At 34.8% G+C, this 18,387-nt stretch overlaps 2 long non-coding RNA genes across 2 annotated transcripts in view; both read left to right on the top strand.

Moving 5' to 3' along the window:
* Window positions 1-18,387, top strand: part of LOC308646678 — a 1,527,418-nt gene that overhangs the window by 1,399,817 nt on the left and 109,214 nt on the right. The gene's annotated exons all lie outside the window — the stretch shown is intronic.
* On the top strand, window positions 1,324-2,066 carry LOC308648543. Its single transcript, XR_014021852.1, has 2 exons — window positions 1,324-1,456; window positions 1,515-2,066. It is a non-coding gene; the product is annotated as an uncharacterized lncRNA (long non-coding RNA).

Genomic DNA, 18,387 nt, shown 5'->3' with positions numbered 1-18,387 from the left:
TATCCCCCAAAGATAAACTTAAAATAACCCTTTTTACTCTAAACTTTTTAAATTTGGATTCATCAGGACTTAGGGCTGCGGAAAGACATATGTACCCGAAAAATGTACATAAGCCTAAGGTACTTTGGAAAGATGTTCTAACCGGACAATGGAAAGGTCCTGATCCAGTTATTGTCTGGAATCGGGGTTCCGTCTGTGTTTTTCCGCAGGGAGAACAGCAGCCGATTTGGATTCCAGAGAGATTAACTAAAGCAATTTCTACAGACCAAAAAGAAGATGATTTGACTCAAATCCATAACAGCTGATATCCAGAGCTCCAGCTTGGCTATTCTTACATCTGCGACAGTGATTAACCAAGGTGTTTTTTTTCAATATCTATTTTATTATTGCATTTTTCCCACATCGTAAAGTTCTGTTTTATTTTTTGAGCTCATACAAACCTAGGTTAATGTTTTTCTGATCAGTTTTATTTTTTGACTGTATTTTATTTTTTGATTAGAGTTTTTAAACATTGCAATGGAGATTTCACCTAGGTAAAACTACAAGGCCTTTATTGTCTTATGTGTTGTATGTTATGTGTGCACTGTTTTGTGTTGTATGTCTGTATGTGTGTATGTCCATATTTCATTTATGAGGAGCGCTCATAAAAAAATGGATTCGAATTTTTTTTTATTCACGTGATTTAAATGGTTTAATTTAAATTAGGTAAACAGCTGTTAATGATTGTTTTTAAAGGTGGTTAACAGATCTGTTTGCTTATTAATTTAAATTAGGTAAACAGCTGTTAATGATTGTTTTTAAAGGTGGTTAACAGATCTGTTTGCTTACTAATTTAAATTAGGTAAACAGCTGTTAAGGATTGTTTTTTAAGGAGGTTAACAGATCTGTTTGTTTACTTTCACCTTTCCTTTTCATTATATTTAATAATTCTGTTCAGGATAATGTCTCTTTAGCGTCATTGCCAGAATTCCCATCTCCATCCCAGTGCCGGTGAAGACTAAGATAAAACCAAACTACAGCTTCTACTCAGCTTCTATGATAGCTATCACAGTAAACTGTATAAACTGATGCATCAATGAATATAACTCAACAAGTTATGCTCAATCAAGGACTTGTTTTACTTTGGGAGGAAATGGACATATTGATAGACTCCTCCGATTTGAACTGCCTGCAGAACTTGCCTGGACTATATATCAGTTGCATGCATTGTGAACTATCGTCTGGTGCAGCGAATTGTGGTACTGCTGGCATATGTTTGCTGATGGTGTCACCAGTGATGCAATTTCCTTGCCAAGCGCACCCCATGTTAATTGTGGTAATGCTGGCATATCTTTGCTGATGGTGTCACCAGTGACGCAATTTTTCCAAAGGAGCCGTCAATTGGCTTGGTGTCGTGGCATTTCTGTATCCTCCTCCCTTCTACTAGTGATGGTCTAAAATTTGGGGGCCAACAGAGGTGAGGCAAAGAACCTCACCCCCCCACTGGCACCAAGGCTATTTGGGGGCCAACAGAGGTGAGGCAAGAACCTCACCCCCCCACTGGTGCATAGGCCTTTCCACAAGCATGGCTGAATGCTGGACCGGTAGTCAGTGACGGGTTGATCTGATTACAGTGGATTCAACCTAAGACAGGAGGCTGACGCCTAAAGGTCAGTTTTCCCATGACGGGTAAGAACCATATGTTGAATTGGACAACCTACCAGGCACGGTCCTTAAGCCACATTGCTTGTTGTTTATTTAATCAGAAGGGGGGAGATGCTGAGGGCCATTACCAAGTAGGAATGACGAATCAAAATTTTCCTTGCCAGCGTACCCCATGTTAAATTTGCTGTGACCTTGCATGTGTGTTTGAGTAGATGACCTTGCTCTAAGACCAAGGCGGTTCCAGGATTAGGGTGTATCCTGCAGTTTGAGGAAGTATCCTGCTCCTTGTGTTTAGGGCGTTCCCAGTTTAAGACCTTGGGTTTTAGGGAAGTTGGATGTTGAGGATTATTGCTGCTGGAAATAGGGCGTTCCTGCTACCTGAGCGACCTTTGAGCTCTCGTGAGATTCAGAGAGGATTGATGGGAAGAAAAGCCTCGTGGAGGAGGTGATTTGGAGCGGCAGCAGAACTGGGATTGCCCCAGAGCGTGTTTGGAGACCGGTGTGAGTTCGGGAATAAAGAATTGCTGTTTGAATATACAAAGCTGTGTGGTGGCTCGTGATTCTGTGCCCAGCCAAGACTGCGGCAAACTTTCAGCATTTGAATTTTGGAAGTACAGAGTTTATAAAGGCAAAACCCACAAAAATGATAAGAACACTTGAGGCATGTATAGGTCAAAAAGACCTGTTGAGACAGATATTTTGATTACATGAGAGAATTGTTTTAATTACACCATTCAAAGTCATCCTTCTTATACATCAGGGCCATAGACAGGGACATGGGAAGGTCCCACTGTACTGTCAACATAGATATAGCTGTCAGGAGGCTGAAAAGAAAACATTTTACAATGAAGTAAGGTCAGAAAAAAATGTTGTTACTTTGGTTCTATTTCATTTCAGTTTCATAACATGAAAATGCTAGATAAAAATTTTAAGAGTATAGTACAAAATTTATGATTGCATAGAATATATCTTGTAAAACCTTTGTTTAATATTTAAAGAATATTTGTTTTAAAAAAGTACGTCAGAAGTAGGTCAGTTCTGATTCTAAAAATTATGGCAGTTTTACACCTTAATGTTCAAAATGGAGAAATTACTTGTTTAGAAAATCTCTCTAAATTCTTTTCTTGGTATTTTAAGCCAATAGTCTGCTAATAATTTTGTTATTATGTCAATTAATCTGACTCTATGTCTGCCAACTTTCTTGTCCAAAGTGTATTAATTTACTAAAGGAATAACTAAGGATAATGTTACTGCTGCTAATAACCACCACTGGTTTGTATACATATTCTTGGGATTTTATTAGGTGCATAATTATTGGGTTTAAGTTTCACAACCAAAAAGAAATATTGACAAAGTTTAGTTTTCACTATTAAATATTAGATAGGACTCTTAAAAGAGACAAAATCTAGGTAAAAGCTGTAGGTACATGAAGAAAGTATCTTAATGAATTCCTGGGATAAGAATAGTTTAAGTACAAAGATTAGAGTTGAAAGCACATGAACCATAATAGATGAGTGCTATGTAGCGTGGTGCAAAGAAGAGCCAGCAAATCACCGTAATGAGAACAAAATCAATACAAAGGAGGAGAGAAATGGCAGAAGAGGTCAGAGAAGCAACAAGCACAAGTGATAAGACAACTTGTCAGTGCAATGATGGATCCTCCTACTTGTCAAGACCAAGTCACATCTATGGGTATTATTCTGTCATAACCAGTATAGTCCTTTTTACATTCTAATCTGTTTGGATAGTAAATTCAATAAATACCTTCCTCACAAGCATTGCAGATAATTTTTATATTCTATACAGGCAGTTGCTATTCAGGGTTTAAATCAGAAGGGAAATATTTCTGATTTATGATCAGAAGTTTCACTCTAGCAGCTGCCTTTGGGGCTCCAAATTCTTGAATATTCACAAGGAAAACTCTTAGGAGTTAATTATGGATATACAGATGAGAGATTATGGTGGATCAAAACCAAATGACAGCAGTAGAGATGAAAAGAATTGCTTGGAATTTCAAATATTTTAAAATAGAGTGGAAATGATAGTTTGGTTCATGATGTTGATGTTTTCATTTTGTTTTGTATTTTTTGTTTTGTTTTGTTTTAAATAATGGATTCTAGCATGAAATAGATTTTTTTTTCTTATCCTAAAATCTATAAGTAAAAATTTGCCATCCAGAGAAACAGTGAAGGCTGTGTGGTACATGATGTTTTTGTGAAATTCTGAGTTCATATTTGGATATACTAAATTTTAAGGTATTGAAGAGAAAAATCAAATGGTAGGTTTTTGTATATGACAGAATTTATAAAAGAAGCCTGAATTAAAGATATAAATTTGAGAGTTTTCAGTTTATAGGTTATATTTAACCACAAGGCTTGATGAGATCATCATGAGTTAGGAATGGGATCTTTCAATATTAAAAGCTGGAGAAGGGCGGGCACTGTGGCACTCACCTGGAATCCAGAGGCTCAGGAGGCTGAGGCAGGACAATTGCAAGTTCAAAGTAAACATCAGCAATTTAGCGAGTTCTTAAGCAACTTATTGAGATTCTGTCTTTAAAAAAAAAAAAAGTTGATGCAAGGAGAAAGATACAATATCAGCGACCAAGGACCAAATCCTATGATATGGGAAAAAATTAAAGAGGGTATTTAGAACCATAATGTATCTTTTAAAATATTATTTTCCTCTGAAATAAAATTTTTTTCCATCTGTTTCCACATTTTATGTTTCTATTGTGTGTTCTCTGAAATAAATTGTTCAAATGTCAGTCATCAAGTCAATAATATTATTTTATCTCTAACAGTATCCTCTTAGAAGTCTTTAATTGCCACTCAGTTTTCAAAGCACATTATGATTATTCTATTCTTGTATAAGAACAAAGAGATGATTGCTTCTGATTTGGCTTCAGGAATTTCAGCTAATTGTCTTCAGAGTTTATCTAAACAAATGGCATTAAATTTTTTGTCCTAAAAAGTAAGAAATTAAATATTATTTTACAATATTCTCATTTTGAAATATGCCACCACAACATATCAAGTTCTAAATTTTAATTTTACATGAAGTCACTTAATGTTTTTATTTAAAACGGTGTTAACAGGTATGCGAATTACATATTTCAATATTGGTTGCTATTCATCATTTTATTACATTATTCATCTAAAATATCAACTTAAAAGAATTGTGGAATAAAAAATAAAAACTTTTGTAGAAATAATGTATGTAAATGCTCTGATGCAATGTATATGATTCTAGAGTTCAAAGAAAATGTATAGAACTCAAAAAGAAAGTGATAAATTATATTAGATTCATGTGAATTTGCCATAAAATTCTAAATTTATTCATTGTAATTCAGATTTATGCAGCAACTCCTTTGGGTAAACAAATGAGTCAAACTCATTTTAAACTTTGTCTTATTTTCTACTTGGAATGAAAGAAAACATGACCTAGTCCTCTAATTCTAATATATCATTGTCTGCATAGTCCAAGAGTGAAATTATTTCTAAAATCATTAGGACCAGTTAATATTAACCAAATTTACATTAGCTAAAATTTAATATTAATATACATTTTGAAAACAGTAAAATATTTCACTAATATGAAACTCTAAAATGCAAAAAGTCTTATTTAAAATGAATTCCTTGGAGGGAAAAGAATTTTAAACAATTCACTCTATCTTACTTGCTTCTTTTTCCCTTTGTTGGGCTTCTGTAACAAACATTAAAATGTGAATAATAATTATATTACTTATTTAAATTATGGTATTACATGTAAGATGGGTCTCTAAAGTAGGTTGTAGCGCTATTAGAATGAAGTGGTAAGTACTATACTTAACAGAAAGTAATTGCAATGTATTAGAAAAAAAATTTAAGCTTTGACTTCACAAAGATATTCCAATGCCCTGTTTTTCAAATGTTTATATTAATTGTTTAAACATATCATTTTTAATTGCTCAATTTATTATTATTTCAAAATATATGTTAAAGATAGTTCTGAGTTGTATTCCGAATTAACTTTCTTGTATCCCATACAAATAGAAATCTCTGAAATGAATTTTCATAGAAACCAAGGAAAAATCATTTCAAAAATAAAGGAGCACATGAATAAGGTACTTATTTTCAATAAGCTCTTTTTAAAATATCAGACATAATTTATTTAATGTTTATTAAAAAATCTGTATAAAGTTGATAAGTGCTATTGTGGTTATAAAAAATGAATCCTATACAGCTTCTCATAAACCTTACCATATCATGAAATTCTTAACTCTAGAATATTTTACTGTGAGGGTAACACACCTGAAAGATGGTACACTTATGGGTAACAGAATATCCTGCATTTCAAGGCCTTTGCAACTAGGAATACTGTACTTGGACATTAGACAAAATGTAGAGTCTAACATGGGAAACATCTTTATTTAGAGTTTTTACTGTTGTTGATGTTTGCCTGCCTGTTTAATAATTCTGTGCTTTCTTCTGGTTTAGTAGGTAAGGTCAGAACTGTGGGATGCATAATTTTAGGGGGCATGATTTCCCATGAAAGTGCAATTTCCACTGCATTGCCTCACTGCATGGGGCTCACTTTCTGCTTAAGAAACTCTAAAAGACTTAGAATTTAGAGGAGAAAACAGAGCTGCATGTACTTAGCTAAATGTATTTTTTTTTAAGCTTAAATGCTTGGAAATTTTTGCCAGTCTCTATCACTGTTCTAAAATGTGTGGTCAAGGGTAAAGCTAAAAAGAGACAGAAACACTACTATCCTGGAACTTTTGTATCTTGTAGGAGGACAAAAAAGAACTACTACAAACATAAAAATATCTAATGCATCTAATTGTACGAAAAACATATTTTAGTAATTTTTTTGTCCTTTTTTCTTATTTATAGGTGCAGATACTACATTGCGATTGCCTTTTTTATTTTTTGTGGTATATTATTTTGTTGTTTTTGAATTTACATAGTAAAGTTGACTGATTTTTGGTGTATAGTTTATGAATTGTAGCAAATGAACACAGTATAGAAGGACCAGCACAATCAGCATATTGAACAGTTGCTTCACTCTCCCATATACAAACTCTGGAAAACACTGAGCATTTCTTCATCACTGCATTTTCGTTCATTCAAGAATGTCTTAGGAGTCGGGCATCATGGAGTACACATATAATCTCAGTGGCTCCACAGGCTGAGAGAGGAGGATTAAGAGTTGAAAGCCAGCTTTAGCCACAGTGAGGCACTAAGCAACTCAGTGAGACCTTGTCTGTAAACAAAAATACAAAATAGGTCTGGGGATGTGACTCAGTGATTGAGTGTCCCTGAGTTCAATCTCTGGCACTCCCCCGACCCCCAAAAAATGAATGATATAGAAGGCTGGGAATATAACTCCATGGTGGTGTGCTTACCTAACATGCAAGAGGCCCTGAGTTTTATCCTCAGACCTGGAAAAAAATTGTTTTGTGATTAAATTATAAAATGAAAATTTTCAAGAATAAACATAATATCTTTTAGACTCATCTACTTGTTATGCATATTAACAGTTTATTTCTTTTTTATTTTTGAGTTTTCTTTTGTTTGGCCACATCACAGTTCATTTATCCATTCTTCCATTGAAGAAGACTTGGGTTGTCACCAGGTTTGTGTGTCTAAGAATAGCTCTGTTAGTGACATTCTTGAGAGAGGTTTGTATCTAGACCAAGTTTTCATGACCCAGAAGTAAATATTCAAAACTAGGATCACTTGATTACATAGTAAGTGAATGTTGGACTTTATTAGAAAATGACAATAGAGGCTGGGGATGTGGCTCAAGTGGTAACGCGCTCGCCTGGCATGCGTTCCGCCCGGGTTCGATCCTCAGCATCAAATACAAAGATGTTGTGTCCAATGAAAACTAAAAAATAAATATTAAAAAATTCTCTCTCTCTCCCTCTCTGTCTCTCTCTCTCTCTCTCTCTCTCTCTCTATATATATATATATATATATATATTGACAATAAATTTCCTGAAATGACTATAAATATTTTTATTGCCACTATCAGAAGGATTCCATTTGAACTGAATCTTTAACAACAATTTGTAATTTAATAATTTTGTCCATTTTCATAGGCATGTAATGATACCTCATTCTTGATATCTGTAATTTGTTTCTTCTGTACATTGTCAGTTTATTTAGAAGTTCATGCATTTCATCATCTTTTCAAGTAATTTTTTTAAATTTAAAATTCTTTAAAAATTATTTCTAATTACTTCTTTGTCATTTCATATTTTATGTTTTGGCCTTTTTTTGTTCTGTCTAGTTTCTTGAGGTAAATGATCAAAATAGTTTTTTGATATTTATTTCCTAATCTAAGTATTTAATTGCTTAGATGAAGTCACTGCTTTATCTACCTCTCACAGATATAGATGTACAATTTGTTCACTTTCATTCAGTTCAAACTATTGTCTAATTTTTATTGAGGCCTCCTTGCCTACCTGTGAGTCATTTGAAGATGATGATGTTGTTATTTTAATGTTTGATTTTTTCTAAAGATTTCCCTGTTATCTTTCTGTTAACTGGCTTCTACATCAATTCTATTATAGCCCCAAACTTGACTGTAGGTTATCAATTCTTTAAAATTTATTGAGTTTCTTTTTTGAAAATTTCGTATTTTATCTTGATGAATGATCTGTGGACCCTTGAAAATAATGGATTTTCAGCATCTATGAAACATTATTAGTGCTGTTGTTTGATGGTAATATTTATCTCTACACTCTGCCTGATTTTTGTAGTTAGTAGTCATATTGGCAGTTTAGACTATGAAGCTTTATCCAAACTTTTGGGGTTTTCTCTTCCTCCTGTCTTCTCTATCCATTTTATTTTGAACTTCTAATGCTAGATGTACACTCATTTTGAATTCCTATGTCTTCTAGGTTGCTACTTTTATCATTACATAATGTCTCTCTATAAGCTTAGTGCTTTTCTTTATTTTTAAGTATTCTTTATCTGATATTAATATTCCTTTGATTAGCTTTTATATGATAACATTTACAGCATTTAAATTTTAACTTATTTGTACTCTTTTATTACATGCGAAATAAAGATGGGTCATGGATAAAACACTCAAGGTTAAGTTCCTAAAATATATGCCATGCTACTTAGGGTCATTTATAAACCTATACTGCTTCAAAGTTGGCCCAGAAGTTCAGAAACAAGTTTACACTGTAATTTTCCTGAACTCCTCCCTTTCCATGTTCTCCTCGGTATATTACATTTCCTTGGAGTTCCCTTTTCTTCTTTCCAACCACAGTACTGTGCTTCACTTATATTATACTGTGAGGTCATTTTTTCCAACATATTCAGGGCAAGAAAAAGAGGAAAAATGACAAAGTGCAAGCTTTGGGTATTATAGTTTCTTTAATCAAAAATGAAAAGTTCATTACTGCAAATATTTGGATGTCTGTGGCTTACCTGTGCTCGGGCATTTGACAGTACGAAAAATGCAAAGAGGAAGGAGAGAGTTTGAAAGAAAGAGAGAGAAGGACAGAAGAGAGAGAGAGTTGGGGGGGGGTTCAGGCAGAGAAATAGAAAGATCCATTTTTTTTATTTCTTGTTTCATAGTGCAGAGCTTCTTCTGGGGTATTCTGCATCTACACCAACATCCTCATCCTATTTTTAAACTGTCATGTGCTCATTACTGGTCACTGTAGATTTCTGGCTCAGTGATAGCTTGATTCTGATATTTTATTCCCCTCCAAGTTTACATTCTCCTATTTACATTTTTAGAGTTTCAATAGAAAGGCCCTAAGCAACTGAGTGATACAATATCAACATAAAAATAAAAAGAATGGTGATATGGAGATGTAACTCAGAGATTAAGCACCACTGAGTTCAGTTCTCCATGCAAAAAAAGAGTTATACAATTATTGATTCATGCATATTGTTCATATCATATCATATGAGCGTTTTCAGCAAATAGGCAGGGTAGAATGAGCTTACTTCATCTTAGCCAGGAACTGAATCTCTTAATGGCATATTAGAATGAATGAATATTATTGATGATAGTTAAACTCCACATTAATAAATTGTACCTCTGTGTATGTATATGTGCACACATATGTGTGTGTGTGTGTCTGTGTGTGTGTGTGTGATGTGATGCAATTGTATTTTTTTATTGTTGGTATTAAGGATTGAACCCAGGGATGCTTAACCATTGAGTCACATCTCCTGTCATTTTAATGTTTTTTTTTTTTTTTTTTTTTGAGACAGGTGTCAGTAACGTGCTTAGGGCCTCACTAAGTTCCTGAGGCTCCTTTGAACTAGAAATTCTCCTGCCTCTGACTCCTGAGCAGCTGGGATAACAGCTGTGCACTACCCCATGAAATTTCTGAGTATATTCCCTTTAGTCTATCTAAAAAAAAACTATGAATAAATATTATTGACCTTCCTTTGAAATATTAGTGGAAACTTCCATGACCCCTTACCTCCAGAATTTGGCATTCCTGCAGAACCAACACCATGTGGATGATGCCAAGTTCTGACACCAGCTCAGTCAATAGCAAGGATTTCTTGGACCATGACTACAGTGGACTGTGGGCAGTCTCAGTGCCTAGGAAGCTAAGCATGGTGAAACAAATACCTGCAAAACAGCTTTCTAGTCTCCTCTGTGTGCACAGGGTGACTCTATGTTATTTTAAATAAATTTTAATTTTTATACCCTTGAGCTTATGATGGATGTGGTCTGGCTGATTCCTGAAATGCCCTCAAGGCATCTTTCCTATTGTCTCTGTGCAAAGCCTTGTCTTGTCTTTAATGGCAGGAATGTCTTCAACCACCATAACTTCCTTGAATGCAGTATTTTGTGTGTTTCTCTGGCTGAACTACAAACTTTTAAACTATTTTCTTTCTGCTCTCTCTTCCTGATTCTTACAGTAAACTTAGCCAAAAGCTGCCAGCAATCTTGAGCCACCACCTGAAAGCCGGGCTGCCTTAAAATTTTCTCCATGGTAAGGTACCGTGGTGAATCCCTGTAATCCCAGCCACTGATTCTTGATTTTACTTCTTGCACTTTAGGAGTCCTGTTAAGGAAGTCAGGTCCTAGGCTGACATGGTGAAGATTTGATCCTACTTTCAGAATGTCAATAATTAAGACTACAAGTAACCATAAACATTGGTGAGGATGTGAGGCAAAAAGTACACTCATACACTTCTGGTCAGACTGCAAATTATAGGAACCCCTAAGGAAAGGGGTATGGAGATTCCTCAGAAAACTTGGAATGGAATCACGATTTGATCCAGTTATCCCACTTCTTGGTTTATACCCAAAGAACTTAAAATCAGCATACTGCAGTGATGCAGCGATATCAATGTCTATAACAGCTCAACTCACAATAAAGTATGGAACCAATCTAGGGGCCCTTCAGCAGATAAATGAATAAAGACAAGGTGGTACACAATAGAATATTACTCAACATTAAAGAAGAATGGAATTGTGGCATTTGCAGGTAAAGGGATATAGCTGGAGAATATCAGGCTAAGTGAAATAAAATAATCCCAAAATATCAAGAGCCAAATGTTTTCTCAGGTATACAGATGCTAATTCAATATAGAGAGAGTCTAGGGCAGAATATTGTTACTTTGGATTAGGTAGAGGGGAGTGAAAGGAGGGGAGGGCTTATTTGGGTAGGAATGATAGTAAAATGAACCAACATTGTTACCCTATGAGCATATATGACTACATAACGTTTGATTCTACATCATGTACAATCAGAATAATGAGAAATTATAGTCCATGTAGGTTGTGTCAAAGTGTATTCTACTGTGATGTATAACTAATTAGAACAAATAAAAAATAAATTTTCTGCATGATATTAATTAGTCTATCACTTTAATTAGTCTATCACTTTAGACTCACAGGAAGTCTCAGGACATGGGCAAAATGCAGATAAGTTCTTTGCCTGAGTATAACATGAATAACTTCTAGTTCACTTCCAATAGAACCCTTCTTTCCCTCTAAAATCCCATGATCAGAGAGTTTTCACATGTTGGCATCCCTATAAGTATTCTGGTTTTTCCAAGCTACCTCTAGAATTGCCCATTAAAATTAAGTTATAATATTCTAAGGCTTTTCTGGCCGTCACCTCCAAATTTTCCTAAACTCCTCCTACAAAGCAAATCAAAATATTTCTGAATCACATGGATAATTTCTTCACAGCAACAGCCAAGTTTCTTGCACCAGTTTGTATGTGGTCGGCTTTTTGTCACTGTGAGGAAAATTCTCAACAAAAAAACGAGTTAAAGAAAGTAAAGTTTATGTTGGTTTATGATTTCAGAGTTACAGTCCATGGTTGGCTGGCTCCATTGCTCTGAGCCTGAAATGAGCAACAGAATAGTGGAAAGTTACTCACTTCCTGGAATCTGGAAAGGAGACAGAGAGAAGTAGAGAGGGAAAGAAGGGGAGTGATGGAGGGAGGGAGGGAGGGAAGGCGGGGGAGAGAGAAAGAGAGAGAGAGAGAGAGAACAAACACACAAGGAGCCAAGGACAAAATATACAATCTTGAAGAATGTGCCAGTGACCCACTTCCTTCAGCCATATCCCACCTACCTACTGCTACCACCCAGTAGTAATCCATTTAAATTACTAATCCTTCAAATTGACTAATCTACTGATGAATTTGTGACTTTCATGGTTTAACAGAACTGCTAAAGAACAGGAGTAACTGTCCCATTATTCCCTTTTTATAATGGTATATTCATTGGAATTATCCAATTCATGTTCCACGACCTCATATTGATATAGTATAATATATGTGAAGTATTTATAAAAACATAAAGTATATTGATAGTGCATAAAATACTAGTTTTGTTTGCTGTTTGCTTTTGTGTTGAAGTTTCAAGTCTCACAAAGAAGAGAGGCAACATACAGCTCTCATACGGATGTGAGTACACCTTAAGTGAAGAACCTAGGGTTCTACCTGGAGGACTAAATGGGTTTTGAGTTTCAGTATCTTGAGAAAAAGTTTCTATATATGAGGAAGGAAAGTAAATAAAAGGTTATTCCAAAGAGGGTAGACTATGGAGCACTTCTTTAAGTGATAGTTTAACATCACTGATCCTCTCTAGCAGTTTTGGGCCTTAAGACTAGTTCAGTCTAGAGAAATGTAAAAGAGAGGAATGCACATCACTACTCAGAAGAGGCAGTGTTTCCTCCCTCCTTCTCTTTCCCTGCCACACAGTGCTCAAGGTAAATATGTTCCAGAATACAGCATAATAATCATGGAGAAGAATCCCAAGGTTGTGGAAAAAACAAATTTTTTTTTCTTGTCCAGGAGCACTATATTAGTTTTTATTTTATTTATTTATCTATTTTCTGGGACCGGGGATTGAACCCAGGGCCTTGTGCATGCTAGGCAAGCACTCTACCAACTGAGCTATATCCCTAGCCCTATATTAGTTTTGATTACTAAAACCTAGTCAACTTTGTCTAATATATAGGGGAAGAGAGCCAATTTTTCAGAGCAGTCAACAGGTATTGAATGCTAACTGGTGCACAGACCTTAAATTCCTTTTTTTTTTATTGGTTGTTCACAACATTACAAAGCTCTTGACATATCATATTTCATACATTATAATCAAGTGGGTTATGAACTCCCATTTTTACCCCAAATACAGATTGCAGAATCACCTCGGTTACACATCACATTTTTACATACTGCCATATTAGTGACTGTTGTATTCTGCTACCTTTCCTATCCTCTACTATCCCCCCTCCCCTCCCCTCCCCTCCCATCTTCTCTCTCTACCCTATCTACTGTAATTCATTTCCCTCCATGTTTATTTTCCCATTCCCCTCATAACCTCTTATATGTAATTTTGTATAGCAATGAGAGTCTCCCTTCATTTCCATGTGATTTCCCTTTTTTTCTCCCTTTCCCTCCCACCTCATGTCTCTGTTTAATGTTAATCTTTTCTTCCTGCTCTTCCTCCCTGTTCTGTTCTTAGTTGCTCTCATTATATCAAAGAAGACATTTGGTATTTGTTTTTTAGGGATTGGCTAGCTTCACTAAGCATAATCTGCTCTAGTGCCATCCATTTCCCTGCAAATTCCATGATTTTGTCATTTTTTAGTGCTGCTTAATACTCCATGGTGTATAAATGCCACATTTTTTTATCCATTCATCTATTGAAGGGCATCTGGGCTGATTCCACAGTCTAGCTATTGTGAATTGTGCTGCTATGAACATCGATGTGGCAGTATCCTTGTAGTGTGCTCTTTTAAGGTCTTCAGGGAATAGTCTGAGAAGGGCAATAGCTGAGTCAAATGGTGGTTCCATTCCCAGCTTTCCCAGGAATCTCCATACTGCTTTCCAAATTGGCCTCACCCGTTTGCAGTCCCACCAGCAGTGTACAAGAGTACCCTTTTCCCCACATCCTCGCCAGCACTCATTGTTGTTTGACTTCATCATGGCTGCCAATCTTACTGGGGTGAGGTGGTATCTTAGGGTGGTTTTGATTTGCATTTCCATGATTCTATACCTAGAAGACCCAAAAGGGTCTACAAAAAAACTACTAGAACTAATAAATGAATTCAGCAAAGTGGCAGGATATAAAATCAACACACATAAATCAAAGGCATTTCTGTATATCAGCGACAAAACTTCTGAAACAGAAATGAGGAAAAACACTCCATTCACAATATCCTCAAAAAAATAACATACTTGGGAATCAACCTAACAAAAGAGGTGAAAGACCTATACAATGAAAACTACAGAACCCTAAAGAGAGAAATAGAAGAGGATCTTAGAAGATGGAAAAATATACCTTGTTCATGGATAGGCAGAACTAACATCATCAAAATGGCAATATTACCAAAAGTTCTCTATAGGTTTAATGCAATGTCAATCAAAATCCCAATGGCATTTCTTGTAGAAATAGATAAAGCAATTGTGAAATTCATATGGAAAGATAAAAGACCCAGAATAGCAAAAACAATTCTAAGCAGGAAGTGTGAATCAGGTGGTATAGCGATACCAGATTTCAAACTATATTACAGAGCAATAGTAATAAAAACAGCATGGTACTGGTACCAGAACAGGCGGGTGGACCAATGGTACAGAATAGAGGACACAGAGACCAATCCACAAAGCTACAACTATCTTATATTTGATAAAGGAGCTAAAAACATGCAATGGAGAAAGGATAGCATCTTCAACAAATGGTGTTGGGAAAACTGGAAATCCATATGCAACAAAATGAAACTGAATCCCCTCCTCTCGCCATGCACAAAAGTCAACTCAAAGTGGATCAAGGAGCTAGATATCAAATCAGAGACTCTCCGTCTGATAGAAGAAAAAGTTGGCTCCGATCTACATATTGTGGGGTCGGGCTCCAAATTCCTTAATAGGACACCCATAGCATAAGAGTTAATAACAAGAATCAACAAATGGGACTTTCTTAAACTGAAAAGTTTTTTCTCAGTAAGAGAAACAATAAGAGAGGTAAATAGGGAGCCTACATCCTGGGAACAAATTTTTACTCCTCACACTTCAGATAGAGCCCTAATATCCAGAGTATACAAAGAACTCAAAAAATTAGACAATAAGATAACAAATAACCCAATCAACAAATGGGCCAAGGACATGAACAAACACTTCACAGAGGAGGACATACAATCAATCAACAAGTACTTAAATTCCTTTTCAACAGTTAGCATTCAATATCTATTGACTACTCTGGAAAAAAAATTCTTTCTTTTTTTCCCCTTTCTTTTTAGTTTCCTGTTTACTACTATTTTTGTCTGTTCATATGCAATTGTGCCTTAAAAATTTGATTTAATGAACAACATGTCTCTTCCATTTTAGTGTAATAATTTTTAAAAACCCAAGTTATTATGGAGTTTCAGTGACAACTTGGAGTAGATCTTGTTCATAAGTTTGCTTATGAGAGTTTTGACTTAAGAATATTAGCTTTTATGTATTTATATAACTATCTTATATAAATATATTAGTTTTGTGAGTGATTTTTCTTCTATAGCAGTTGTAAAAATATATCATAATCAAAACATTTATACACTTAAAAGAACCAATATATTTAAAAGTAGGTGAAGTTTTTGACTATAAACTGTTTATGTGTTTAAGCCTCAGGTAATCATTTGCTTATCATTAGATTCTGCTTTCATGGCAACACACTAAATTTATAAAATATATATTATCATTTAGGATCACAAAAATTGGTTCCAGGCTACCTGGTGCTGTGGCAGGCGGGCAGTGCTCTATCCATGCTACTTCCAAATGGAGAATTTCCCTGCTTCCTGTCCAAGCTTACAGCTCCCAGCTTCACAATTATTTGTCCAAGGGCCTTCTCTGACCTCCAGAGACAAAACTGCTGGAGGACACTAGGCTAACAAGAAATTTCAACAAAGTTAACAATCCCCAGCAGCAACGTTAAACCAATGATGAATTTTACTTGAGAGTGATAAATCATAACAAGATTTATACCTTGTACACTAGAGCTCCTCATGTGGATTAAGCTTCAATAGCCTGCAGTGGTAGTTTAGAAAGGTAAACTATTTGGGCTTCATTTTTTCTCTTCTTTTACATTCTCAATCTACTACCAGCATCCCATCATATTAAAATCCAAATAAACTACTTGTGTTTGAATCCTTATTTCATATTCTGCTTTATGATAATTCAAATCTTGCCACTCATACTCCCTGAAGCAGACCCTTTTTATCTCAATTTGCCTAAAATCTTGGTAATTGCATAACCCACTGTAATGGACTGTGCATAATAGATCCAAATATACCAGTGCTTTTCACTGCATGACCCTGAAACTGTATTTATACATAGATAAAATCAAACTCACTTTGATTTTGGGCAAGGTTGATATTAAATATATATAATACAGTTATTTTGGGGGGTGAGGGGGGTCCCAGGGATTGAACTTAGAGGTGCTTAACCATTGTGCCACATTCCTAGCCCTTTATAAGTATTTTACTTAGAGACAAGATCTTGCTGAGTTTCTTAGGACTTTGCAGAGTTGCTTAGGGCTTTGAGAACTTGTTGAGTCTGGCTTTGAACACATGATCCTCCTGCTTCAGCCTCCCCAGCTGCTGGGATTAAAGGTGTGAGTCACCACAACTGGTTTCAATCTATTTTAATTGCAAATAATTTATACAGTTTTTCCTGCCAAAAGTATAATTCAAAATAGTTTAAGCAAAAGTGTGATTTCCAGTTATGCTCTTGGGATTTCTATTATATACATATTTATGTGCAATTAACTCAGACATCACATTGCTTTATGATGTCTGACTATTTTCACAAAACATTTTGGAAACTATAAAGTGCTAAGTAAACACTAATGCTTATAAATTTTATTTTTCTAAGAAGTAGTAATAATGAGTAAAAATGCAAAAACAGTTAAAATGCAATATGGTTTTAGAGAAAGACGTTGGGTCAATCAGTTTGAGTAATCATAATGTGATACTTTTGATTTTACCAAAATACAGAAAGTTTTATAAATTTTCTAATCTCTAGTTACAAATTAAGTAATTTATAATACAGGAAATATAAGTAGTAATTACTTTTTTGCTTAAGATTTAAAAGAAAAAATAGAAATAGAAAAATAAGTACTATACTTGTTCCAAAGCAATTTTTATGTCAGCCACTCTATTTCAAGGAATGCTAGAATTCCTATTGTTAAATCACCATTACAGCTAATATAATTAATATTTTGATGACATAGCACAAAAATGTTATTTGAAACTGGAAAAGATATGGATAATTATATGACTATGCAAATATCATTAAATTACTTCAATATTAGCAAGTTAATATAAATCAATTCATAAAATAGCTCAAGAATTTTAGTTGTTAATTTTTCAAAATACCAAAATTTCCAACCCCCACATTGCAAAACAAACAAATAAAAAAGCAACAACAAAGTACTGTGAGTTCCAATGCTTATTTCTCATCAGATGAGAACAATTCTGCTTAATAAGAAGGTAGACTTTGCAAAATTGAAAATTAGGCACAGTAAATCAGAATATAATTTTTAAAATGCAAACTTATACGATAAATAAAAAGTTGTACATATTAAAGGGGTATCATGAAATATTTTGATGCAAATATATATTGCATAATGTCTAAATACTATTAAACATATCTTCCTCAAACACTTATTTCTTTACTGTGAAAACATTCAAAATAATTTCTTGAAAAATTGGGCATAAGAAATTAATACCAAATTTTTTGTCATGCATTTTTAAGCTATAAAGTCAACAGTAACTGAAAAAAAATATATGAATAAAGCTGAGAAGCATTAGTAGCAGTTAGTTGTAGAGAGCTTGAAGATATCTACTAAGTAAGCATACTTACCCAAAGAAAAAAAGATGAAAACAAAACATGCCTTTTCTTGGACCCCATGGAGAACTAAGGTTGGAGCACAGATTGATACCATGAAATTGAAACTGAGATGTGCTGACCTGAAACAGAAGCCACAGTTTCTCTGGGCTGCTCAGGAATATATAAATCATGATTTTGGTGAATTGCTGGAGAATGAGTATGTACTAGTGTTAGTGTGGAAACTCTTAGTAATGCAGTATTTAGTCACATCACATGCACTTACAGGCAAGGAGATGGGATGTCACAACACATTATGCAGAGATGCACAGGGAGGTTGCACTGGGGAGAAAATAATAAGAGAATAGGTTAGGGGAGGCAGTTTCTGCATTAGTAGGAGGATAGGGATAACTCCTGGCTGTCACAGGAGGATGTGATTATCTTGT

This window comes from Spermophilus citellus (genome assembly GCF_964194105.1).
Source record: "Spermophilus citellus genome assembly, chromosome: 4".
Classification (NCBI taxonomy): domain Eukaryota; kingdom Metazoa; phylum Chordata; class Mammalia; order Rodentia; family Sciuridae; genus Spermophilus; species Spermophilus citellus.
Note: the sequence above shows the minus strand (reverse complement) of the source record. Positions and strands in the feature narration are given on the sequence as shown.